General features: G+C 40.8%; 1 non-coding gene across 1 annotated transcript; it reads left to right on the top strand.

Annotated features, from left to right (window-relative positions):
• The first annotated feature begins 8,336 nt into the window (after positions 1-8,336).
• LOC112085698 lies at positions 8,337-8,443 on the top strand. Its single transcript, XR_002898998.1, has one exon. It is a non-coding gene; the product is annotated as a small nucleolar RNA R71 (small nucleolar RNA).
• The last annotated feature ends 19,384 nt before the right edge of the window (positions 8,444-27,827 follow it).

Below are 27,827 nucleotides of genomic sequence, written 5' to 3'. Positions count from 1 at the left end.
ATACTAAATATGTGCAATCTAAGATATATAAAATGGCTATATTACTACAGAAGAATCCACTCGAACCAGCATTTCCAGTTTGGAGTTGATCCAAATAACCTCTTGAAACAGAACCACTTTTACTCGAGCCAATTCACATATGGTCCATTACTTCCCTTCCGGGTTGAGCTGAAGCCAAGATAACATCTCAAAATTGACCAGCATCATTTCAGCTCAAACCAACACGTTTCACCTTTCCTTTGTCCCCCAAAGCTAATAGGATGAGTGGAATTCCATTTGTTCGAGCCGATTCTTATGTGGTCCTTAACACCCCATCTAGATCGTCTTGCAAGCTCAAATCATGTCCCAACTTAAGTTCTGATTACATATCTCTCCAACTTCAAGATTCATCTACAAACAACCTACAAGAAGACTTTTAATCGAGGAAGATTTCCTTTTATATCGATATCATTCAGAGGTTGCTTGAAACCCTTATTTTGAGCTGTCCTAAAAACCATATAGAACTTCAAGATTTTACACTTGTTCACAATAGGCAACTTCTACATACTAAAATTTGTAGTCCAACATTCATGAGCCACACTTAGATATTGAAATGTCCAATGGCTCATTTACCTATTAAATGCAAATCTTTGATTCCTTTTTTCTGTTTTGTGACCGTTGAGTGAACTCTTTATAAGCTATATGTCCCCTTCATTATTTCTCATGCATCTTTTGTCAAATTAACTTTAGTTTTGTTTCAAAGCTTTAAGCCTTTTGATTCAGTTATATCTCTTGTTGATTTCTCTAAAGTATTGTGCACGGATTTTTGCTTCCTGAAGAATCAAACAAGCCTGGTCTTTCTAGTGTGTGGATTTCTCCATGAAAGTCAAATCTCACCATTGTTTGTCTTGGTTCATTTAACATCGAGGCCAAGCTTCTGATGCGTGCTCGTGTCAACTACGTAAGAGAACAAGTTTTACCCTTAACAAAACAAATGAAAGCCGCAAGTGCACAGCTAATCAGTTGTAGTATTTAGGGATCGAATCCATAGAGATTTGTGTGCCTGGTATTCTTCTACGGTTTTAAACTTTATGTCTAGACTAAATTGGTTTTAAAGGTTGGTTGTTTTTCTTGCGAATTAAACTAAACCAAAAGAAAGCAAATAAATCTATCCTAAAAAACAAGTAAAGAAAATCGAATGAAATGCAAATGGAATAAGTAAAATATCGAACTAAACGAAAATAAGGCTAGTAAAATATCGCATGAAAGGTAAATAAAGCAAGTAAATAACGAACTAAGGAAATTGAAATGCAGGTCTAAGAAAGCAAGTAAAAATCGATGGAATTGTAAACTATGGCTAAAAACGCTGAGCTTTTGGGAACTCTAAGGGATCATAATCGGTTTTAACACTAAGGTAGATAGATTGGGATTGACAGATAACAATATATGGGTTCTAGAGCTAGAGTACGGCGGTATGACTACGTCACCGTCGTGATCATAACCAACTGTTTCTCGCAACCCTGACCAGTACGTTTCCACTCTGGCCCTGGAAGGGAGAGAACGCAAGAGCTGCACAAGACTCGTCAATACTCACGATCTCGCCGCAGGTAGGTTTCCACTCCTACGGAAAAATCGCCTGTTTCATTCTAGGGCTGATACTTAATGAAAACTTTCGCAACACTAACTATCTAGATCAGATACTAGGTGATCAATCAAGCATATATGCAATAAGAACAAGAATAAACAGAGAACAGGTCAAAATCCCAGATCTATAAACCTAGATTTTTTAATCGATTATGAGAGCCCCTTTCGGGAACCCTAAGCCCAACTCGAGATCTACTCAGACATGGCTGAGTTCGAAATCATCATTGGTTTTAATAAAAGTAATGAAAAACAGTAAAGAATAGAGATAAAGAAAGCTTCTCTATTGAAGAACTCGGACTTGAACAATCTTCTACAAAAATCTCATAAAACGGCTAAAGAAAAAGGGTTTCTGTAAAGTATGAAGGGTTTTTTCTAAAAACGACCTAAATGACATGTATTTATAGTCTCCAATACTCCATGGTCTCTAGGGTTCCGGAATTGAGGCTGGGAATGACTTTGGGCTTCAGATAAGTGGGCTTTAAGTTGGAGGTTGATTGCCGCGGTCGGGAGTGTTGTGACCGCGGCAATTGGCTTGTTGGCCGCGGTCGGGAAGCTTCTGACCGCGGCAATTAGCTTGTTGGCCGTGGTCGCGTGAGCTGCTGGCCGATTTCGAGTGGCTCCGGGGCTAATGAAATATCTTGAGATCCAACCGTTGGAATGTCTCCAAACCAAGTGCAATTGAAAGCTGGTTGATTCTTCTATAAGATGTCCAATTTTGAGGGTGATCAGACGGTGAGAAGGTCTTCGTCCCTCCATTAAAGTTCTGACGGTCTGCATTTATCCAAAAGAGTCTTTTTGTTCCATTTTGTGCCTCTTTATCCCAAATTACCTGAAAAGTCTTTTAAAATCCGGAAACATAGAAATCCTTTGAAAACCTTTGAAAATGGAGTAAAAAACACCTGTAAAAGATATTAAAATGATCCATAAAAATGGTCAAAATCCGGTGTTATCAACTCCCCCAGACTTAGTCTTTTGTTTGTCCTCAAACAAAACGAAGGCTAAATCTCGGCGAGAGGTTTGAAAACGCAGGAACTAAACAAATCTCAGAGACCAAACTTCTAGACCAATATCAATCAGTATGCATCAATCGGGAATAGCCTAGAAAATTCTCACTAGCAATACAGGCATAACTAGTCCGTTAATCCGTCATGCAGAAATCTATGCACTAAGATCTAACTTCCAGTCAACTAGCTCTTAACATTCATTAAAAATCTCGGTGGTTCTCATCAAAGAAAATCTAGGCAAGGCAATCTAGGCCAGGTGTAAAGAAGGATTATTTTGGGGGTATGGCTTAAAGTGTTTAAGGGTTACCTGAAGATCTGGAGGATGCAGGACATTATGCAAAACCGCAAGAGAGAGTGAAGCTGTTGGTATCCACAGTTTTCAGTCACTTTCTTCTTGACATAGATTCCTGGTCTTCTTCCTCAGGTTCTCTCCAAACTCCCCCAGACTTAGATTTTTATAAATCTTTCAAAACAATAGCTCCTTAAACGAATAGTGGTTGCTCATTGCTCCACAAATTTCGACAGTCTAAGACTCATTAGGCTTTTTGTTTCCCTTTCTCTTTTCACGTTTTTTTTTTTTTTTTTTGTAAAGAAAGGGAACACCTTTAGATATAGAGTCTTAGAGAGCACGAAATTACCAGTCAATATCTGTCTTGTAAAGCTTCATGATGTTTCTGATACTCTTCCTTCCCAATTTCATTCAGTCTTCTTTGTGAGTGACTGAAAACTGCGTCGCTCCTCTTCTCTCCGACGTTTTTGCACATATCTGCTGATATAAACTAAAGAGAGAATGTATGAGGATTGAAAATAAGGGTTTCGGGTTTAGGGTATGGTACCAGATAAAGATAAACTGGTCATCTAGGACGACAAATAGTGGTAAAAGTGATGGTAAAAGACGTCCTAGATGTGTATGTCGATGCCTGCCTAAAATCAATGATGAAAAGATTAGATATCAATATTAAGTCCAAATAAAATGAGCTAGTATATCCTGTCAGAAAGAATCTCTATGAATAGAAGTCCTCTGGTGGGAGTTCGTAGTGCAAGTACTCTAGCTACCGCCTAGTCAAGTGCTAACCACAAATGAGCTATCATGCATAGTGTAGAAGCGTGCAGGTCTAAATCATCATAGTTTTGCGTCAAACATTCCTGAAAAATACTTAATGTCGAATAGGTAACATATTAAAATTAAAAATAAATACTTGAAATTTAAAAGCAAAAGCAAGAAAATGATTAGTACGGATAGACATCCTCCCCCAGACTTTAATCACACTGTCCCCAGTATGAAAAAGTTGGTGAGAAGATGGTGAATAAAAGCGAAATAAAATAAGATAAAAGAAAAGAAAATGATGATAGAACCGTTATGGTAGTGAAGTGCTGATCAATCACTCATCCTCCGAAGTGTCGTCTGCGAATTGGTGCTGCTCCTGTAAGAAGGTGACAACGCGCTCAAAGCGTCATCCATGTCTCTCAACTCTGCGCTCCAGATCGGAATGAGTGTGTGATGATGTAGATGATGAGGTGTGGCCGGTCGGAATAGATGGCTGAAAATGAGCACGGGCCGCAGCTGCATCACGCCTCGCCTTGGCCACTATGTACTGGCCAATGGTGAATGGTAGACGAGGTACGGATGGCAGAAAATCATCGGATTCCGGAGTCCATCGAGGGCGTCCTCCATTGCTCAATCTTGGGATATATGCTGAAGGTAAGCGGACTCGGTGCTCCTCAGTGCCAGTGCAATACTTGTAACCAAACCTGTCTGGATCGAAAGCGGCACGAGAGATAGTGTGATCGCGAGAGAGATAAAGTAGATCATACCAGACATCGGGAAGTGGATCATCAGATGAGAAATCGAATCCTACAGCCTGTAGTATCGCTGTAATAGTACACCCTGGAGTAGCGTCCTCGCAAATGTAAATCATGCTTCTCCTTTACCATATTCTGCGCTATGATCCAGGCAAAGCAGGCAAGTTGTGGGTCGTCCATAAATGGGATCTGAAGTGTAATGAGCTCAGTCTTCAAAACACCTCCCATGTTGGCTCTAGAGAAGATCGTGTGTGCTAAGAGTTTGTGCACAACTCTCACTGCTGGGTGGCTAAGAAGGGCTGACTTAGATCTGCCACTATCATAGGCTCCATGACCCATCTCTCTCCACAGGTTAAGATCAGGTTCATCTTCAAGGTAAATGCCATCAGTGTATGGAAGCTTAAGAGCTTCACAAACCTCGGAAATGGTGAGAGAATAAGGCTGTCCGCGGATAGAGAATGACAAGATGCCATCTGATGCTCTGGGGTTCCTCCTCTTTGTGTGGTGGAGTGTAACGGTCGCTAAAAGCTCACGGACTAGCTCAGGATAAGTCGGAAGGTTCAGCTCCAAGTAGGGTCTCAGCTTAAGTGCATCGATGTACCAGATCACATCCTCTCTGATTCCAAGCATCTCGAGTGTATGATAATCAATGCAAGGCGTGGGTTTGATGTTCAGCTTCTTGAAACGCCTTGCATAGTCCACTCTCGGGTTTGTCTCCCTCCCAATGTATCGAATCTGTGGTGGCTCGGGAGGTGCTCGTGTTTCCCTCGAGTGCTGGAGCAATCTCATCACATAGCTTCTTCTTCTCGGTCTGGCTTGGTTCAGCATGTACTCTCCTAGAGTAGCATCATCGGGAATGTCATCGGAGCTGCCACCAGTTCGACGGCTCCTTCGGGATCTGGTTTCGTCCATTTTCTGCAAAATGAAATGATTCTTGGAAAAAGAGTGAATTTGGATGCTAATTTTAACACATTAAGATATGTTATACTAATACTAGTATAAAGAGATTAATTAAAACTATGAACAAACAAAATTGATATTAAATCAGAGAAATCAATTAGTTCATGACTAAATTCGGATTTTTGATGTTCTCAACATAGAAATCTTCTAAAACTCGGTTTTTATGAGCAATTTCCATGTGAATTCTAAAGATTACCCAATACTAATCACTAATCACACAAGACCAAATCAAATTCATCAATTTTGCTGTTCCAAATTCGATTTTTATTAAGCATGTTGAATCCAAATTTCAAAAATCTCAATTTCTCTTAAGCTAGGTGCTAAAATCGATTTTTAGATAACCTAAATGGATAATCTATCATTCTTAAGCTATTTCCACCATCAATAGACCAAGATTTGGGTTTTTAAAGAAAACCCTAAATTCAAAATCGAGTAAGAATGGTGAGTTTGAGGTTCATACCTTGCTGGAAAGAGAGAATTGATGGCAGAATTGAAATCAGCTTTGAAAAGAGTGAGGTTTGAGCCAAAAATCTCTTAAAAAACTTAAGAATTGAAAAATGTGTTCTTTCTCCTAAATCTCTAAGTCTTTTGGAAGAGAAGAGAAGAAAGAGTTTTGATCCAAAAAGTTTGTTTCTTTTCTTTAAAAAGCGTTTTTAAGCAAAAACGAAAAATTTCTGGAAATTTTTTAAGTTTACGGGAACTTACCTTTTCTTGTTTGCACATTAGGAAAGTTTAAAACTTACGGAGGATCTTTTCGGGTTTTACCGGGAACATTTCGGGAATCACCAGGCAACACCAGGCAACACCAGGAAATCACCAGGCAAAACCGGGAAATACCGAAAAACGGCAGGAATCCGCGGCGTCTCCTCAACGACCAACGGCCGCGGTCAGGAGACGCGCGACCGCGGTGGCTGAGGGCTCGGCCGCGGTCACATTCACGGTGCCGCGGTCGATGCACATTTGGCCGCGGTTCCGTCAGTTGCGACCGCGGGTCTTCCTCCTGCGGCCTATTGTCCAATCTTCTCGTCTTTGCCGGGCCGAGCAGCTAAAGACCTACCTTTTTCTCCTTGGTTTTTCTAATTTTCTGATTTTTTTGTGTTTTTGTTTTATAAAATACCTAAAACTTAAAAAGAAAAAAGAAAGCATAAATTCTAAAAAGGAAAAGAAAACTAAAAGAAAGAGTACCTAAATGGGTTGCCTCCCATTAAGCGCTTTTGTTTTAAGTCGTTTAGCTCGACGTAAGCATGAGGAATCAGGCTGATTTGAATGACACTCCACTTGATGTGCCTTTATCACTTCCGGTTGGTGGAGGTCTTACTTCTTCTCCTTGAAGAGAAGTCTTCTTACCTTTAATCTTCTTTCGCACTTTAATGTTGTTCAGAACCCTTTTCGTGTTTTCGATCAACTCCTGGATTTGGTCCTCACTAGTTTCTGTTGCATCCGGTGGAATGATGATCTTGATCTTTGCAAAAGCTTTCGGCTTCTCCTTTTCTTTCTCTTTTGGCCTGTTTTCTTTGCTTGGAAATTCATCTAAGATAGTAGGATAGTACCTTTTTCTGTCCACATTGAGGAAAACAGCATGCCGGTTTGCGTGATTGATTATTGCTCCTACTGTAGCTAGGAATGGTCTCCCGAAAATAAGTGGCCTCTCCTTGTCTTTATCCATCTCCAGGACTTGGAAATCTGCTGGAACGATCTTATCTCCCACTAGAACTTGTAGATCATAAAACGCCCCTTCAGTATCTTTTTGAGATGAATCTCCAAAGATAACCTTAACCGTCGATGTCCTTAAGGTTTTTATGCCCAATTTTTTGGCAAATGTCTTAGACATGATGTTGACATTGGCTCCGGAATCGCACAAGCAGTCTGTAAACTTGATTCCTGAAATGAAACACTGGAAAACAAAACGTCCCGGATCATCGGCTTTGGAAAGCCTTTGAAACGGTGATCGTTCGGGTACCTTAAACGGTGGCTGCTTGGGATCGATATCCTTGTACAGTGGTACAAAGATTGGGGTTTTTTCTTTCTTTCCATCGGTTCCGGACTCTTCTTCGGGCAATGTGGTTATGGCGTTGCAAAACTTCTTAGGGTTATCTTCAACTCTTCCTGGAAGAACTCCACTTTGCCTCTTCATAGAGTCGGCTGTTTGGGCGACTTGCACATCTAACTTTTTTACGTGCGAAGATAAAGATTCAAACTTACCATTCAGATCATTGTACATGCAGTCCACTTTCACGTTCACGTCTTTAGATGCTTTTTTCGTTCGTCATAACGAGCTGTTGGATTGACTGTTCAAGTCTACCGATTTGTGAAGCTAGCTGGTTCGTCGTGACTCCCTGCTGTTGTACAAATTGATTGTTAAAACCCGTACCTTGGTAGTTATATGGCTGTCGCGGTTGATATGGTACTATTCCTCCAAAGTTTCCACCTTGAAACTTGTTTTGGAATGATTTTTGCTGAGGTGGGTAGTACTGATCTTGAGGGTTCTCCACATTTGGATTGCGGTAAGAGAAATTGTTGTAATTTGCATTCCGTAAGTTGTTGTTGAAGTTGTTGTTGGAGCGATTTTGGTATGGCACCAGTGCTCCTACGTAGTTCACATCTTCTTCTTGAAATGCTTGATTAATGTGATCGATACCACTAGGTCCTTCCTCTTCTGCGCCATCGTTGGTTTCACAGGCATGGATCGGGCGATTGTTGCTCTTCAGAAGCTGGCTCACCATGTTCTTCAACTCGGTTATCTCCTTGTTGTCTGTTCCGGCTTGCTTCATCGATCGATCGTATTCAGGACAGTCATTGCTATTGGCTTGAGCCAAATTTTCGATGAGAGCTCTTCCTTGGGTTATCGTCTTTTGCCCAAAATCTCCATTGCTAGCTGTATCAAGTGAAAGTTTGTATTTTGGTAGCAAACCTCGGTAAAATGTGCTCAGCAGGCTTGATCCATGAGATCCATGATGAGGGCAATCACGTTCATACTCCTTAAAACGTTCCCAAGCTTCATAGAAAGATTCAGTTGGCCCTTGTTGAAAGGTTGAGATCTTCGTTCTCACATTGTTCGACCTTGACTTAGTGTAGAAGTGGTTCAGGAAAGCAGTTCTACATTCTTCCCAATTAGTAATCGATCCTGCAGGCAAAGACTTCAACCAACGGTAAGCTTTATCTGCTAATGAAAAAGGGAACAACTTACACTTTAAATAGTCAGGTGGAACTTGGTTTGTTCTCATCATGCTGCAAATTTCTTCAAAAAGCTCGATATGGTCCATTGGGTGCTCAGAAGGAACTCCATGGAACTGGTTTTGCTTCACTAATGAGATGATTTGAGGCTTGACTTCAAACTCATTCCGGTTTGGAAATGGTACTTGAATCACAGATCGATTCTGAAAATTTTGAGTAGATGCATCAAAATCAGCTATGCGATGGTTCCTGGCTTGTCTTCGGTGTTGATTTGCTGGCGGAATGGGGCGGTGAACGCGTTCATTCGGCTGCATTGCTGGGTGGTCACCATCGGCTACATTGATAGGTGGATCAAGGTCTTCACGTCCTTCTCTCTCTCGGTTCTGGTGGTTTCTTGGAAGAACCTCATCCTCCTCTCCATCTTGTCGAGCATGATCACCTTCTATGTGATCATTCTCTTCGTTTTCTCCATGTTCGGACCCGTCTTGGTCCATATTTAAATTTCGATTAATAGGATCCCCAGGCTGGTCGTCGTTGGCTATTCCTTGCGTTCGTCTAAGTCTTCGAAGTTCTCTTTCGTGTCTGTCTATCTCGTCTAGAATTGGAATGTCTCCTGCAGGTCTACGCCTGGTATTCATGCAATTCAGAGAAAGACAAAAGAAGGGAAAGATAGTTCAGAAAAACTTTTAAAAAAGAACTAGAGATCAGGTGTCTAGAACAGAAGTTAAAACAAGAAAAATAGCAAAAGGCAGCGAAACAAATCCCCGGCAACGGCGCCAAAAAAACTTGATGCGTGCTCGTGTCAACTACGTGAGGGAACAAGTTTTACCCTTAACAAAACAAATGAAAGCCGCAAGTGCACAGCTAATCAGTTGTAGTATTTAGAGATCGAATCCACAGAGATTTTTGTGCCTGGTATTCTTCTACGGTTTTTAACTTTATGTCTAGACTAAATTGGTTTTAAAGGTTGGTTGTTTTTCTTGCGAATTAAACTAAAACAAAAGAAAGCAAATAAATCTATCCTAAAAAGCAAGTAAAGAAAATCGAATGAAATGCAAATGGAATAAGTAAAATATCGAACTAAACGAAAATAAGGCTAGTAAAATATCACATGAAAGGTAAATAAAGCAAGTAAATAACGAACTAAGGAAATTGAAATGCAGGTCTAAGAAAGCAAGTAAAAATCGATGGAATTGTAAACTATGGCTAAAAACGCTGAGCTTTTGGGAACTCTAAGGGATCATAATCGGTTTTAACACTAAGGTAGATAGATTGTGATTGACAGATAACAATATATGGGTTATAGAGCTAGAGTATGGCGGTATGACTACGTCACCGTCGTGATCATAAACCAACTGTTTCTCGCAACCCTGTCCAGTACGTTTCCACTCTGGGCCCTGGAAGGGAGAGAACGCAAGAGCTGCACAAGACTCGTCAATACTCACGATCTCGCCGCAGGTAGGTTTCCACTCCTACGGAAAAATTGCCTGTTTCATTCTAGGGCTGATACTTAATGAAAACTTTCGCAACACTAACTATCTAGATCAGATACTAGGTGATCAATCAAGCATACATGCAATAAGAACAAGAATAAACAGAGAACAGGTCGAAATCCCAGATCTATAAACCTAGATGTCCTAATCGATTATGAAAGCCCCTTTCGGGGACCCTAAGCCCAACTCGGGATCTACTCAGACATGGCTGAGTTCGACATCATCATTGGTTTTAATAAAAGTAATGAAAAACAGTAAATAAAAGAGATAAAGAAAGCTTCTCTATTGAAGAACTCGGACTTGAACAATCTTCTACAAAAATCTCATAAAAACGGCTAAAGAAAAAGGGTTTCTGTAAAGTATGAAGGGCTTTTTCTAAAAACGACCTAAATGACATGTATTTATAGTCTCCAATACTCCATGGTCTCTAGGGTTCCGGAATTGAGGCTGGGAATGACTTTGGGCTTCAGATAAGTGGGCTTTAAGTCGGAGGTTGATTGCCGCAGTCAGGAAGCTTCTGACCGCGGCAATTAGCTTGTTGGCCGCGGTCGCGTGAGCTGCTGGCCGACTTCGAGTGGCTCCGGGGCTAATGAAATATCTTGAGATCCAACCGTTGGAATGTCTCCAAACCAAGTGCAATTGAAAGCTGGTTGATTCTTCTATAAGCTGTCCAATTTTGAGGGTGATCAGACGGTGAGAAGGTCTTCGTCTCTCCATGAGAGTTCTGACGGTCTGGATTTATCCAAAAGAGTCTTTTTGTTCCATTTTGTGCCTCTTTATCCCAAATTACCTGAAAAGTCTTTTAAAACCCGGAAACATAGAAATCCTTTGAAAACCTTTGAAAATGGAGTAAAAAACACCTGTAAAAGATATTAAAATGACCCATAAAAATGGTCAAAATCCGGTGTTATCAGCTTCCACCTTCACTAACATATCACCCCGGTCCCCCCCCCCCCCCCCCTTGTGCGTAAGCCTTTTTGAGCCTTGAGGTATTTGGTTCCGGTCATATATTTATGGGCTATGCAAAAACATACTAAAATTCATTAATTTCACAAACTTTCTATCTTTTTTTTTGAACGTCTATTTCATTAAATTAAAACCGGTCATACATTAAAGGCGATCATAACTAAGCTATGATAGAGCGATTTTGGCTAGAGAGTCAGCTCTCTAATTCTCAGATCTACAAACAAAAACAAAGGAAATGGAGGAAAATAGATTTGCGAGAGCGTTCACATCGAAGAGGATTCCAATGATCTCTTTGATTTGCTTCTGTGAGGTTATTGCTCGGATGAGCTCTCGAGCATCAGATTTGACGATGAGGTAGGTGAAGCCCTTTTATATGTCGTGGATCAGAGCTTCCCTGTTTGCTAATAACACCGTATTTTGACCACTTTTATGGATCATTTTGAAATACTTTTTCTATGTTTTTAATTGCTTTCAAGTACTTTTATTACATTTTTCTAGTATTTGTAGTTCCAAGACTTTTTTCAGGAAACTTAGGGAAAAGCTTAACAAAATGGATAGAATACCAGATTTTTAGCTCAGAGTCAAACCGTCAGAACTTCACCCCCGATTGAAGGCCTTCTGATATATTCATAAATTGCATAATTTAATGTACATATTCTAGTCCAAATCATGTCTCATTTACATGCATTTTAGGTCTTTAGGCATTGTTTTAGGACTTAGGAGATTGCATTTGGTCCAAGAGAGTTTTGCATGTTTTGGAGTGTTAAACAGGTGCTTTTGGAGTTTATTTGGAGTGGAGGATGTGATTCAGATGAAGAAATGGAGTTGAACTTATCAAAAATGGTGAAAAGGAGCAATTTTGGGTTTCTCGGCAAAATGATGTACTGATGGCCGAAGATTCTCGGCCAAAATCCTTCCCGCGGGTAGCTTTCTCGGCCAAAAACACGTACCGCGGTCAAGTCTCTCGGCCAAAAATCCCGGGTGCAGATACATTTTTGAAATCGCGTCACCGGAAGCTCTTGCTGGCCGATTCAGCTTACAGGGTCTTCAGATATGTTGGAGATAATTGAGTCAAGAACCCATGAGAGGTTGAATAAAGGCATTTGGAGCACTGAACTGAAAGATACGGTCACCGGAAGACAGACCTCTCTCGCATCCATTCCGGAGCAATCCGATACTCCTGAATGATCGCCTGTCCGGGGAACCTTCCGGTCCGATTCAGTTGTCGGGGGATTCATCAAAGTTTGAAAGGATTTGATCACGGTTCCATAGCAAGTGGAATCACTCAATTCGGACGCGTGAGCAGAACGTTAAGCTCGGCGGAAGAAACTCCTGTCTCGCTGCCGTTTTGGACCAAACCGATGAGCTCCGAAGAATGCGAAGGACGGTGCACTTCCAGGCCGATTCAGTTTTCGGGACCTTCATGAGAATCAGAGAAATATGAGTCCTCTTTCCAGAACGTCCAATAGTATTCAATTCGGAGCTATGAGCAGGACGATACGGTCTCCGGAATGGACACATGTCTAGACGCCTCTCTCTGATCGTGTAAATGCACTTCAAAGATGAGCCCTCCAGGAAGCATTCCACTTCCCAAGCACCGAAGCTTCCTTCACCAAAGTTGGAGATATATGAGTCCACTGTCCTCTGCAACCGGAATCACTCAATTCGGACAGGTATCTCAGAAGTTACTCTCCGGAATGCGAAGTGGTCCAAGCTGCTCTGAATGCTGCGAGAAAGCCTTGCGACTTGGTTAACTCGCAGGCCTGAAGACGAATGCCTGGAAATTGATGCTGCAAGTTGAGAAGTGCGGGTAAGCTATCAATGGATGAGGTCTGAGGCTCCCGAGCAAGAAAATTGCTAAGTCCACAATACTGCGACTTGGGCATGCTACCTGGGAGACGCTGGAACCAAGCCGCATGATCACTAGCAATCTACTCCGACTTGGGCGTGCTGAATGGGAGCAAGGAGACCAACCCGCACGGTTTTTACATTCCCCAGAAACCGCCTTGGTCCTGCGAGTTGAAGAAGAAGAAGATTAAGCCGCAGCAAGACTCGCAAAACACTCCTACTTGGGCGTGCGGCTAAGACAAAGCGATTTAAGTCTCACAAGACAAGTTCTTCATCTACTGCGACTTGGGCATGCTACCTGGGAGACACTGGACCAACCCGCAGGATTTCCAGTTTACCCACTAAAGCCGGGTCAGGACCCGGTTTGTTCCGGGCCGACCCAGTTCATTAGCACTTAGTATATATAGCTTTTTGGAGAAAAAACCCTAGGGATCTTATCTTCTCTCTTAGTTTCTCTCTAGTTTTCTTTCCTTTTTAGTGTAAAAACGTTTTTGATTAAGAGATATCTGAAGGATTTGATCATTCCAAGTCTGTTTCCTATCATCTCATCATCTCATTTCTGCTTTCTAATCATGATTAACATCATCTCTTGCAAAAGATTAGATGTGTTCTTCATGATTAGTGAGTAGTCATCTTTTAAACTTCTAGGTGTGTAGATTAGGGTGCTTAGATGTTTGATTTGTGATGTTTAGGGTCTAGATTCTCATTTCATTTCCTTAGTTAGCTGCTCCTAATGCCAAATTTCCTTGGGAATTGCTTGTTGATTGCGTGATTATATCTAATGGTTGTTAGACTTGATTAAGTGATTAGCAAAGGGATTATTGTCATGGGAATGAATTAATCTGATTAAGAAGCCTAGACTAAAGAGTAGTAAGTGTTGCATTATGTTCTTAGCATCATGAATTGATATCTAAAGCACCCTAATCAATGATCACATCTAGAGGTTTAACTTTTATAATTTGCTTAATCACCATCATCTTGTTTTGTTTGCTTGCTTAGTTCATTAATCATAGCTTGTTTGTTTCTTGTTTTATGCTTTCTTGTTGCTGGTTTCACCAAACTCATCTTTTATTCAGCTTGACTTAAGAACTTGTCTTATAAACTAGTGCCTAACTACCACACATATGGATTGACACCCCTTATACTACTTTGACAAGGGGATTGATAACCCTTATTACGGCCTTGAAAACCTTAGTTATCAATTGGCGCCGTTGCCTGAAACCCAAGGAAGCTAACCCGCATGAAGAATCGCAAATTACTCCGAGTTAGGCGTTCTATGCATGGGAAGAAAGGCCGAGGTATCTATGTCCCAAAGTCTGCGAGTTGGTCCAAGACAAGTCCATGCCGCACAAGGGAGTTCAGGCCAAGCCAAATCCATCTCCAAGTGTGTCTGGCCTCATCTGGTGCAGATACTCACTCCCCTTTTGCACAAGAACCACACCAGGTATCACTCAAAACACTTGTAAATGAGCATTTAGCATTTTTCTTTATCTTTTGCATTTCATGTTTGATTTTTCCTCTTTCTCATGCTTTTATAACACAAGGGACTGTGTTATCTAAGTGTGGGGGAGGGGTTTTGTGTTTACTAATCATGTTTATTCTTCTCTTATTTTCCTTTTCACTTTGAGTCTCATTTTGCATTCATCTAAGTTCATATAAAAACCAAAAAAATGGAAAAATCTGAAAAATTTTCACAAAAAATGCTCATGTAGTTGCATTCACATTTTAGGTTGAGTCTAGTTTGCATTTTCATATAGGTTGCATCTTGCTGGGAGTAATGATAGGTTCTTTCCTTGAGAGTACATCACTTTGAGAATTTGGATTAAATATGCTTGTGAAATGACATCTTTGCTTGCAAGGCTTGAAATGATTAGAATCTGAGAAGCAAGTTTGAATTGAACTCAACTCTAATAAGTGAAAACCTTGAACTTGACTTGAAATTATCTTGTGATGCATTGTTTAAATAAGCTTGTGGATACCTATATACATATTTGAGCTAGAATCCTGTTTTTACCACCCTCTTCCTTAGCTCAAATAGCTGAGTCCACATCTGGATCAGTTTTCCTCACCCTGAACCCATCCTTCTTTCAAGCCAAATGTTTGTGTGTGATTGAAAGGCCACCATGGATAAAACTTAGCAGAAAGTGTTAGGTTTAGAGCGACAAGGGCAAGTCTCATTGAGTGTTAAGTTCCATCATCAAGGAGCTGAGAGATTTGCTGAGAACTAAGTGTGGGGGAATACTTGTTGGTGAGTGGAAAGGAGAGATGAGTGGAAATAAAAGGAGAATGGTGAGAACTAGGGGATAGAAAAAGAAAAGAAATCAGTCTTGGAGTTTTGAGTCAAAGAAAGTGAGCTCTAGTGTTTTGAAAAGAAAAAGTCTAGCCTCTAAGTGAAAAGAAAAGAAAAGAAGCCCAAGAGCTCAAATGTTTTAAAAAGAAAGAAAAAAAGGCTAGAAGTTACAAAAGAAAGTGAAAAGGAGCTATGTAAAGTTTGAACTCCAAGACTTGAGTGTGAAAATGATGAGTGAGTCCCCTAGTGAGAGGAAAATGAGTGTGGAAAGTGAGGTTCTTGAGAGGTTGAGCAAGTGAGAAAGCTTTGAGTAGAGTGTGGGGTGGGATGAGTCCTTGCCCTTGTATGCATAAGTTGCTTTTTACCTTTAGCATTCTGCCAACGTTTGATCATTCTTAGAGAGATCCCCTTGCTGCATTGAACCCACTCAGGCGCTGATGAGACCATTTTAGTCTCATTACCTCACCCTAGCCAAACTTTGCTTGTTTGAACATTGCATCATTTGATCCACTTGGTAAAGAGCTTAATGAATGTCAAAGAGTTGAGGAATAAGAGAACTTGTGGAGATTACTGTTGAGTTGATACATCAGAGTATGGTCTTGCATTGCATATTGAGCATGAACTTGAATTCTCTTAGTGGTCACTTTTCTCTTTCAAAGGAAAAATGAGCTCCCAATGCATTCAACCTCTCTCTCTCATTTGTTCTTTTTGCTTGAGGACAAGAAAGGATGAGTGTGGGGGAGTTGATATATTCATAAATTGCATCATTTAATGTACATATTCTAGTCCAAATCATGTCTCATTTACATGCATTTTAGGTCTTTAGGCATTGTTTTAGGACTTAGGAGATTGCATTAGGTCCAAAAGAGTTTTGCATGTTTTGGAGTGTTAAACATGTGCTTTTGGAGTTTATTTGGAGTGGAGGATGTGATTCAGATGAAGAAATGGAGTTGAACTTATCAAAAATGGTGAAAAGGAGCAATTTTTGGTTTCTCGGCAAAATGATGTACTGATGGCCGAAGATTCTCGGCCAAAATCCTTCCCGCGGGTAGCTTTCTCGTCCAAAAACACGTACCACGGTCAAGTCTCTCGGCCAAAAATCCCGGGTGCAGATACATTTCTGAAATCACGTCACCGGAAGATCTTTCCGGCCGATTCAGCTTACAGGGTCTTCAGAGATGTTGGAGATAATTGATTCAAGAACCCAGGACAGGTTGAATAAAGTCGTTTGGAGCACTGAGCTGAAAGATACGGTCACCGGAAGACAGACCTCTCTCGCATCCATTCTGGAGCAATCCGATACTCCTGAATGATCGCCTGTCCGGGGAACCTTCCCGTCCGATTCAACTGTCGGGGGATTCATTAAACTTTGAGAGGATTAGATCACGGTTCCATAGCAAGTGGAATCACTCAATTCGGACGCGTGAGCAGAAAGTTAAGCTCGGCGGAAGAAACTCCTGTCTCGCTGCCGTTTTGGACCAAACCGATGAGCTCCGAAGAATGCGAAGGACGGTGCACTTCCAGGCCGATTCAGTTTTCGGGGCCTTCATGAGAATCAGAGAAATATGAGTCCTCTTTCCAGAACGTCCAATAGTATTCAATTCGGAGCTATGAGCAGGACGATACGGTCACCGGAACGGACACATGTCTAGACGCCTCTCTCTGATCGTGTAAATGCACTTCAAAGATGAGCCCTCCAGGAAGCATTCCACTTCCCAAGCACCGAAGCTTCCTTCACCAAAGTTGGAGATATATGAGTCCAGTGTCCTCTGCAACATGAAGCACTCAATTCGGACAGGTATCTCAGAAGTTACACTCTCCGGAATGCGAAGTGGTCCAAGCTGCTCTGAATGCTGCGAGAAAGCCTTGCGACTTGGTTAACTCGCAGGCCTGAAGACGAATGCCTGGAAATTGATGCTGCAAGTTGAGAAGTGCGGGTAAGCTATCAATGGATGAGGTCTGAGGCTCCCGAGCAAGAAAATTGCTAAGTCCACAATACTGCGACTTGGGCATGCTACCTGGGAGACGCTGGAACCAAGCCGCATGATCACTAGCAATCTACTCCGACTTGGGTGTGCTGGCTGGGAGCAAGGAGACCAACCCGCACGGTTTTTACATTCCCCAGAAACCGCCTTGGTCCTGCGAGTTGAAGAAGAAGAAGATTAAGCCGCAGCAAGACTCGCAAAACACTCCTACTTGGGCGTGCGGCTAAGACAAAGCGATTTAAGTCTCACAAGACAAGTTCTCCATCTACTGCGACTTGGGCATGCTACCTGGGAGACACTGGACCAACCCGCAGGATTTCCAGTTTACCCACTAAAGCCGGGTCAGGACCCGGTTTGTTCAGGGCCGACCCGGTTCATTAGCACGTAGTATATATAGCTTTTTGGAGAAAAAACCCTAGGGATCTTATCTTCTCTCTTAGTTTCTCTCTAGTTTTCTTTCCTTTTTAGTGTAAAAACGTTTTTGATTAAGAGATATCTGAAGGATTTGATCATTCCAAGTCTGTTTCCTATCATCTCATCATCTCATTTCTGCTTTCTAATCATGATTAACATCATCTCTTGCAAAAGATTAGATGTGTTCTTCATGATTAGTGAGTAGTCATCTTTTAAACTTCTAGGTGTGTAGATTAGGGTGCTTAGATGTTTGATTTGTGATGTTTAGGGTCTAGATTCTCATTTCATTTCCTTTAGTTAGCTGCTCCTAATGCCAGATTTCCTTGGGAAAATGAAATCTGGGTTCATAGGCATTTCATGCACCAAAAGTGTTTGATGAAATGCCTGAATGAAAGCTAACTAAGGATTTATGCATTAATGCCATGGGAATGTTTGTTAATTGCATAAATGACATATTAGAACTGTTTCTTAATGCTCATTAGTTCATATTTCACAAATGGGAATTTGGTTTAAAAGTGGATTAGTGTAGAGATTAATGCCTTCATGAGAGGATTAGTCTAGATTAGAGTTCTAAGTTGAAATATTTGAGATCATGTGATTGCTTGCTGTGTCTTTCTGTGTAAGATTCAGTCTTCTTGGTTTAGAGATTGTTAGGTCACTTATTAGGCTTGATGCATTATGCTTGTTGATTGCTTGATTATATCTAATGGTTGTTAGACTTGATTAAGTGATTAACAAAGGGATTATTGTCATGGGAATGAATTAATCTGATTAAGAAGCCTAGACTAAAGAGTAGTAAGTGTTGCATTATGTTCTTAGCATCATGAATTGATATCTAAAGCACTCTAATCAATGATCACATCTAGAGGTTTAACTTTTATCATTTGCTTAATCACCATCATCTTGTTTTGTTTGCTTGCTTAGTTCATTAATCATAGCTTGTTTGTTTCTTGTTTTATGCTTTCTTGTTGTTGGTTTCACCAAAGTCATCTTTTAGTCAGCTTGACTTAAGAACTTGTCTTATAAACTAGTGCCTAACTACCACACATATGGATTGACACCCCTTATACTACTTTGACAAGGGGGTTGATAACCCTTATTAAGGCCTTGAAAACCTTAGTTATCACCTTCTCACCGTCTGATCCAGCTCAAATTTGGAGATGTCAAAGATGGAAGTATCAGCTTTCTAGCACACTTTACAGCTTGGCAATCCAACGGTTTAATCAAAAGATACGCGAAGAGCAAGATGTCCCATAAACCAGCCGGCAAGCGTTTCCACCCGCGGCCAACAGCCAATTCATCACGGTCAGAGGCTTCCCGACCACAGCCAACCATTCATTTTCCCGCGGTCGAAGGCCCATTTCTGAAGCCCATATCATTTTCTCAGCCTCAATTCTGGAACCTTAAATACCAGAGAGCATTGGAGACTATAAATACATATCATTTAGGTCGTTTTTTAAGAGAGAAGAAGAGAGACGAAATACTTTAGAAGAATTTTACTTTAAACTTTTGTTTTTAGGTTTTAGGGAGAGAGAGATCAATCTCTTGAACCCTTGTTCTTTCTTTTTCAATTTCGGTTTCTGTTCTAATAATTTTTAATACTATGTTTTTTATTTTTTTCATCATGTCTGAGTAGTTTTATTGTTGGGTCTAAGGGATTTTCGATGGGGATATATATGTTCGATGAGGATTCCATGAGCTATTGAAGCCGAATCTTAGAACTTTTTCTTCTGAATTTATTTTTACTGCATGAGAGTAGCGTCATAAACTACAATCTGATCCAGGTGCTTGGTGACACAAAAGTGTTCATCCGGTGTCAGATCTAGTTTGGGAGAGCAAAACAAACATAGGAGTGGAAACCTACCTATGAGCGATTTGTGAATGCTGACGAATCTTAAACATAATGCATATTTTTTCTCTTCCAGGGCCAGAGTGGAAACCTACTGGTCAGGGTCGAGAGAGATAATTGTCTATGATCACGATAGTGGCGTATTCATACGTCTGTGACTCTAGTTCGAAAAGTTTAAGCTAAGATCTTATCAAATTTACTCTAACAATGTTTTGAATCGTTCATACCCCTGAGAAAACTTCCCTGAAACCCAGCTATAGATTTACACCGATTTTTATTCCAGCTTTAGTCTAGTATCTTTACTCTTTTTTAATCGAATTTTATTAAAGCAATTAGGTTTAGCCGTTTTTCTCGTTTTAAGTCGTTTTCGGTAAGTTTAGTTATTAGATCATTTGAATTCCCGTATTTTCTCGTTAAGATTACTTTTTACGTTTTAAAGACACCACCAAAACCCTCACAAAAATCGCCTGGTTTTAGACTTCCTTACTTTTTATTTCTTTCGAAGGCTTTTGCAGGAAAGATCCTCCTTCCCTATGGATTCGATCCCTAAGTACTACAATCGATCAGCTGTGCACTTGCAGGTATTGATTTCATTTAGGGTAAAACTTGACAACCCTCGACACATACCACATCAAGTTTTTGGCGCCGTTTCCGGGGAAGGCACGCGTTTTCTTTTCCGTAAAACCCTAAGAAATGTTGGTAAATCGACATTTTCGGTTCTTTTGTTTCCATTCTCGAAGCAATGGATCCTATAAATCGAAATCCCTACTATGAGGGAGGTTTTTACAACACTCCTTAAGCCACCCGACGCAGAGAAGAGCAATACCTACGCGATCTCTATGATGAAGTTTGAACCTCAAACTACCAAACGTTCCTGAACGAGTCCTACATGCTTCCAATGGTAAACCCTAGACCACCTATGCATCGCCTACCTCACCAGGTTCTCCAGCAAGATGAGAACGTCCAGCTCAGTAATCGATTGAGTTAGCTTGAAGCCGTAATCAAGCAGTTATTACAGCTGCTCTAAACAAAAGGATTGATGGAATATCAAAACTTTTCAATGAGAAGATCGATAACGAAGCTTCACAAGTCAAATCAATAGAAGAACGAGCAACCAAAGACGCAGCCATGATCGCTAACAGGTTCGACAGCATAGAGGAAGAGCAAGCAAAGCACACCTACGAGCTTCGCAACACTAAAAACAAAGTCATGGACCTGGATTTCAAACTCGATGACGTGGACAAAGCCCTCAACGAAGCTAAGAACGAGTCTTACAACTTCACAGTCGACGTTTCAGAAAAATTATACAAAGTCATTGACAAAACCGAAGAGCTTGACTCAACCATGGACAAAGTGGTCTATGCTCTTGATGAAGTTGAAGAAAAAGTTGAGGAGATCATACAAGGACTTGGAGAGCAGATTCCAGCAGCCAAAACTAAAGACTTAAGTCCAGAGAGGAAGTACACCAAGACAGAAGACCCAGGAGATCATCCAGGAAGCAAAGGAGCAAGCAACATCAGACAATTAACTCGGAGACACTTTCCCGCGGTCGCGTCACCTGTGACCGTGCCCAAGAAGCCTTTTTCCGCGGTCGTGCTCGGTCTACCCGCGGCCCATGGACGATTTCCCGCGGTTGCGTCTCCTACAGTCAAGGCCAACCGAAAAAACGTTCCAAAACAGCCTCGTTCAGCTCATACAAGCAGTTGTGCATCTGATACACCTCCTGGAATGACTATACCCCTCCATCAACAACTAGTTTGCTCCATCAGCACCCAAGGATCTGAAGACGAAGACAAGCCATTGTCCTGCAACATGGCCTTGTCTTGTGAAGATGAGTATGAAGAACAATACTCTGAAGATGAAGAGTATGGATTGTTTGTAGAAGATCCAAACGCAAAATATTCCTCAGAAGACAGTACGGGGAAAATTCAATGGATCACCAACAACATCAGTAGGGAGAAGCTCATAGAGTTTAACAATATGGCCAGGATATTCCCTGCTCACCTAAGCTTTGTTGAAATCTGGAAGCTTGGTCGTTTGCAAGTATTTTTCAGGTACTGCAAGGAGTCTAAAGAGGATATACATAGATACTTTATGCGAGCTCGATACATGACATCACCAGAAGCAGCTGTCTATGCGATCCACTTTCAAAAACCTGAAGAATGTAGCCACTACACCAACAAAATTAGCAAAGAGAAGCTCAATGAGTTCAATGAAGTGGTTCGAAATTTACCTGAAGGAATCACCTTTGCCAGAGCTTGCAAGGACTTCATGATAGGCCACTACTTCTGTGTGAGCAAGGAATCAATCCCTGAAATAGAAGACTTGTTCAATCATGCTAGAAGAGGTAAACCTGTTCGAACACTTCACAAAATCAAAGGTGCAGGTCAGTTTCTCATCTCTTGTTCTATTAGAGGTGAAATGTTTAAAAACGTACTTTGTGATTCTGGAGCCTGTCTTAACATGATGTCCAAGGCAATTGCTTTGAGACTTGGTACTAAACACCTACGCAGGACTAGATCAAAGATTAGTCTAGCTGATGATTCCAATGCAACACCTCAAGGAATAGCTCATGACATTCCTCTGAGAATAGGAGATTGCATCGTTCCTGTCGATTTCTACATTGTCGAAACAAGAAAAGCAACACATCCACTGATCCTTGGATGGTCTTTTCTAGCAACTTCCGGAGCTATAATGGACTGGCCAAACCGGAGGATTTCATTTGCTAATATCGACAAAGATGTCTTCACAGAAGCTATCCCATACAACAGAAAAGCAGGAAAACGTTCTGCAACAGAAGAGTTTGAAGAAGAACTTTGGAGTGACGAAGAACCTGCTAGGCAAAGCAAGGAGATGTCGAAAAAGACTTGTCTCAGGACAAGATCTTCTTCGTTGGACTAAGCCACGTCCTACACCAAAGTCGAGCTAAACGACTTAAAACAAAAGCACTTAATGGGAGGCAACCCATTTAGGTATTGTTTTCTTTAGGATTTTTCTTTCTTTTTCTATTGATCTTTCTCATTCTCTTAGTTTCAGGTGTTTCTTATAAAACAAAAAAGCCAAAAAAAATCAAAAAACCGAAAAAAACCAAAAAGAAGGATGGTCCCTGACTGCTCGGCCATGCATGAACCAAGGAGAAGCAGGAAACAGGCCGCATTTAAGCCCCCGCAGTCGCAGGCGTTCTGACTGTGGGAAACACCTCTTCGACCGCGGCCGCGTTTTTCTGACCGCGGCCGAGCACCGGTTTGCCGCGGGCGCGTGACTCCTTACCGCGGAAAATGGTCGTTCAGATGATACCCCAACCCAAACCACCCACTTCACCTCATTCCACCTCACCAAGCCCCACTCCACCTCATTTATCACTTCCCACCACCTTCCATGACCACCTATCACCTTCCCAAACCTCTTCGAATGGATCCGGTCCATCTCCACCAGCATCCCGGATCCAGGTAAGTTCTCTTTGGCCTTACCAAATTCGATTATCTATACATTTTTCTCATCCAATCTTGACTTGTTTCACAATGAGGACAGTGTGATTTAAGTGTGGGGGAGGATTTCATCCGTTTCTAACCACTTTTCTTTCATGAGTCTTATATTATCTACAGTTTTTGCATTTTCCTTAAAGTTTTTCAAAATCAATTTTCAAAAAAAAAATACGTTTTAAAGGGAATGGTGAGCATGAATCAATGATAGTTGACTGTGTGCTTTTAGACTGTTCCTAGTGACATGCTCATTCATGATTTAGGACTAAACTAGGCAGTATCTAAGCACATCTGAAATGAAGTACCCCAGAGGAATTTGAATGATTTCGATTTAGATGAAGGAATATACTAGCTCTGTTTTATTCGGACTTAACTTGGAATTAATTCTCTCATTGAAGCATTAGACAGGGAAACGAATCATACATTCAGGACTCCTTTACCCTTTTTACCACTCTCTGTTGATCCTGAATGGCTAGTTCATCTTTAGCTAGTTCCCCACCTTAACCAATCCTCTTTCAAAAGACATGCACTCTTGTTTTCTATTATCTTATATGCAGATATGTGTAACAACGTTGGAGAGAAAGAATAACGACTCAGTTTTCAGTCACCAAAGACAGAGACCTGCGATTTGCCAGAAAAGTTCCCGGAAGGATTCAACACATGAGAAAACTCAGTTTTCCTTAGAAAAATCTCAAATTTTGGCCAATCTCGTCCTCTAGTCTCTCTCTCTTTAAAAGGCATTCCCTTTCCAAAAAAAAGGATCCGAAAATAGGAAAAGAAATGAGATAAAAGCCTTAGAGAGTCTAGAGATGTCGAATTGTAAGTCCCAAGGCAACTGGAGTTCGATTTTATGGAGTTTTGGAGACCATTTTGCTGATTCCCGGAAAGAATCTAAGTCTGGGGGAATAACTGTTTACAACAAAGAAGGAAGGATTATGCAACAACATTGGGCAAGAAGAAGTGACTGAAAATTGAAGTCATCAACAGGTTTTGCATATTATCTTGCATCCTCCAGATTCATCAGGTAACCCAAAACACTTTAACTCCACCACTTAAACAGTCATTTTATGCCAAACGCCATCTACCCTGGATGATGTCTTTAATGAGAATTCACTATTACACTTAATGAATGTAGAGAGCTAGTTGACTGGAATCAAGATTTAGATTATTTAAGTTTTGCAAGACGGAAAAGGAGGACTAGTATCTTTTGTGTCTTGGTGAGAATTTTCTAGACTAAGTTGTGGATTGATGCACGATCTTTGGTCCTAGTTTAGGAGTTCATGTCTCTGAGATTTGTGCATTTTCTATTTTTGTTTTCACTTAACCAGTTTCGATTTTTGCTTTGTTTGAGGACAAACAAAGGTTTAAGTCTGGGGAGTTGATAACATCGTATTTTGACCACTTTTATAGATCGTTTTGAAATATTTTTTCTATGTTTTTAATTGCTTTCAAGTACTTTTATTACGTTTTGTAGTATTTGTAATTCCAAGACTCTTTTCAGGAAACATAGGGAAAAGCTTAACAAAATGGATAGAAGACCAGATTTTAGCTCATAGTCAAACCGTCAGAAGTTCACCCCCGATTGAAGGCCTTCTCACCGTCTGATCCAGCTCAAATTTGGAGATCTCAAAGATGGAAGTATCAGCTTTCCAGCACACTTTACAGCTTGGCAATCCAACAGTTCAATCAAAAGATACACGAAGAGCAAGATGTCCCGTAAACCAGCCGGCAAGCGTTTCCACCCGCAGCCAACAGCCAATTCACCACGGTCAGAGGCTTCCTGACCGCAGCCAACCATCCATTCCCTGCAGTCACGCACATCCCGACCTCGGCCAACCAACTTCGAGTTTGAAGGCCCATTTCTGAAGACCATATCATTTTTCCAGCCTCAATTCCGGAACCCTAAAGACCAGAGAGCATTGGAGACTATAAATACATATCATTTAGGTCGTTTTTTAAGAGAGAAGAAGAGAGACGAAATACTTTAGAAGAATTTTACTTTAAGCTTTTGTTTTTAGGTTTTAAGGAGAGAGAGATCTATCTCTTGAACCCTTGTTCTTTCTTTTTCAATTTCGGTTTCTGTTCTACTAATTTTTAATACTATATTTTTTATTTTGTTCATCATTTCTGAGTAGTTTTATTGTTGGGTCTAAGGGATTTTCGATGGGGATATATATGTTCGATGAGGATTCCATGAGCTATTGAAGCCCAATCTTAGAACTTTTTCTTCTGAATTTATTTTTACTGCATGAGAGTAGCGTCATGAACTACAATCTGATCCAGATGCTTGGTGACACGAAAGTGTTCATCCGCTGTCAGATCTAGTTTGGGAGAGCAAAACAAACATAGGAATGGAAACCTACTTATGAGCGATTTGTAAATGTTGACGAGTCTTAAACATAATGCATCTTTTCTCTTCCAGGGCCAGAGTGGAAACCTAATGGTCAGGGTTGAGATAGATAGTTGTCTATGATCACGACAGTGGCGTATCCATACGTCTGTGACTCTAGTTCGAAAATTTTAAGGTAAGATCTTATCAAATTTACTCTATAGCAATGTTTTGACTCGTTCATACCCCTGAGAAAACTTCCCTGAAACTCACCGCCTTCTTTCCTCTAGATTTACACAGATTTTTATTCAAGCTTTAGTCTAGTATCTTTACTTTTTTGATCGATTTTTATTAAAGCAATTCGGTTTAGCCGTTTTTCTCGTTTTTAGTCATTTTCGTTAAGTTTTTTTATTAGGTCATTTTAATTCCCGTATTTCCCTTGTTAAGATTAGTTTTTACGTTTTAAAGACACAACCAAAACCCTCACAAAAATCGCCTGATTCTAGACTTCCTTACTTTATATTTCTTTCAAAGGCTTTTGCAGAAAATATCCTCATTCCCTGTGTATTCGATCCCTAAGTACTACAATCGATCAGTTGTGCACTTGTGATGCGTGTCAACTGCGTGAGGGAACAAGTTTTACCCTTAACAAAAACAAATGAAAGCCGCAAGTGCACAGCTAATCAGTTGTAGTATTTAGGGATTGAATCCACAGAGATTTGTGTGCCTGGTATTCTTCTATGGTTTCTAACTTTATGTCTAGACTAGATTGGTTTTAGAGGTTGGTTGTTTTTCACGGATTAAACTAAAATTAAAGAAAGCGAATAAATCTATCCTAGAAAACAAGTAGAAAAATCGAGTAGAAAGCAAGTAGAGCAAGCAAAATATCGAACTAAAACAATTGAAATGCGGATCTAAATGAGCAAGTAAAAATCGATTAGTTTGTAAACTATGGCTAAAAACGCTGAGCTTTTGGGAACTCTACAGGGATCATAATCGGTTTTAACACTAAGGTAGATAGATTGGGATTGACGGATATCGATATATAGGGTTCTAGAGCTAGAGTACGGCGGTAGGACTACGTCACTGTCGTGATCATAACCAACTGTTTCTCGCAACCCTGACCAGTAAGTTTTCACTCTGGCCCTGGAAGGGAGAGAACGCAAGAGCTGCACAAGACTCGTCAATACTCACGATCTCGCCGCAGGTAGGTTTCCACTCCTACGGAAAAATCGCCTGTTTCATTCTAGGGCTGATACTTAATGAAAACTTTCGCAACACTAACTATCTAGATCAGATACTAGGTGATCAATCAAGCATACATGCAATAATAACAAGAATAAACAGAGAACAAAGTTGAAATCTCAGATCTATAAACCTAGATGTCTTAATCGATTACGAGAGCCCTTTTCGGGAACCCTAAGCCCAACTCGGGATCTACTCAGACATGGCTGAGTTCGACATCATCATTGGTTTTAATAAAAGTAATCAAAAACAGTAAAGAAAAGAGATGAAGAAAGCTTCTCTATTGAAGAACTCGGACTTGAACAATCTTCTACAAAAATCGCATAAAAACGGCTAAAGGAAAAGGGTTTCTGTAAAGTATGAAGGGTGGTGTCTAAAAACAACCTAAATGACAAGTATTTATAGTCTTCAATACTCCATGGTCTCTAGGGTTCTGGAATTGAGGCTGAGAATGACTTTGGGCTTCAGAAATATGGGCTTTAGTTTGGCGTTAGCCGGCCGCGGTCGGGAGGCTTGTGACCGCGGGGAATGGGCTGTTGACCGCGGTCGCGTGACTTGCTGGCCGTCTTCGAGTGGCTCCGGGGCTAATGGAATATCTTGAGATCCAACCGTTGGAATGTCTCCAAACCAAGTGCATTTGAAAGCTGGTTGATTCTTCTATAAGTTATCCAATTTTGAGGGTGATCAGACGGTGAGAAGGTCTTCGTCTCTCCATAAGAGTTCTGACAATCTGTATTTATCCAAAAGAGTCTTTTTGTTCCAATTTGTGCCTCTTTATCCCAAATTACCTGAAAAGTCTTTTAAAATCCGAAAACATAGAAATCCTTTGAAAACCTTTGTAAATGGAGTAAAAACACCTGTAAAAGATATTAAAGTAATCCATAAACATGGTCAAAATCCGGTGTTATCAACTCCCCCAGACTTAGTCTTTTGTTTGTCCTCAAACAAAACAAAGACTAAATCTCGGCGAGAGGTTTGAAAACGCAGGAACTAAACAAAATCTCAGGGACCAAAATTCTAGACCAATATCAATCAGTATGCATCAATCGGGAATAGCCTAGAAAATTCTCACTAGCAATCAGGCAGAACTAGTCCGTTAATCCGTCATGCGGAAATCTATGCACTATGATCTAACTTCCAGTCAACTAGCTCTTAACATTCATTAAAAATCTCGGTGGTTCTCATCAAAGAAAGTCTAGGCAAGGCAAACTAGGCTAGGTGTCAAAAAGGGTTATTCTAGGGGTAAGGCTTAAAGTGTTTATGGGTTACCTGAAGATCTGGAGGATGCAAGATATTATGCAAAACCGCAAGAGAGAGTGAAGCTGTTGGTATCCACAGTTTCAGTCACTTTCTTCTTGCCAT

The sequence above is a fragment of the Eutrema salsugineum genome, unplaced genomic scaffold (assembly GCF_000478725.1).
Source record: "Eutrema salsugineum unplaced genomic scaffold, Eutsalg1_0 scaffold_3, whole genome shotgun sequence".
NCBI classification, from domain to species: Eukaryota; Viridiplantae; Streptophyta; class Magnoliopsida; order Brassicales; family Brassicaceae; genus Eutrema; species Eutrema salsugineum.
The sequence above is the reverse complement of the archived record's forward strand: the minus strand, read 5'-3'. Positions and strand labels throughout refer to the sequence as shown.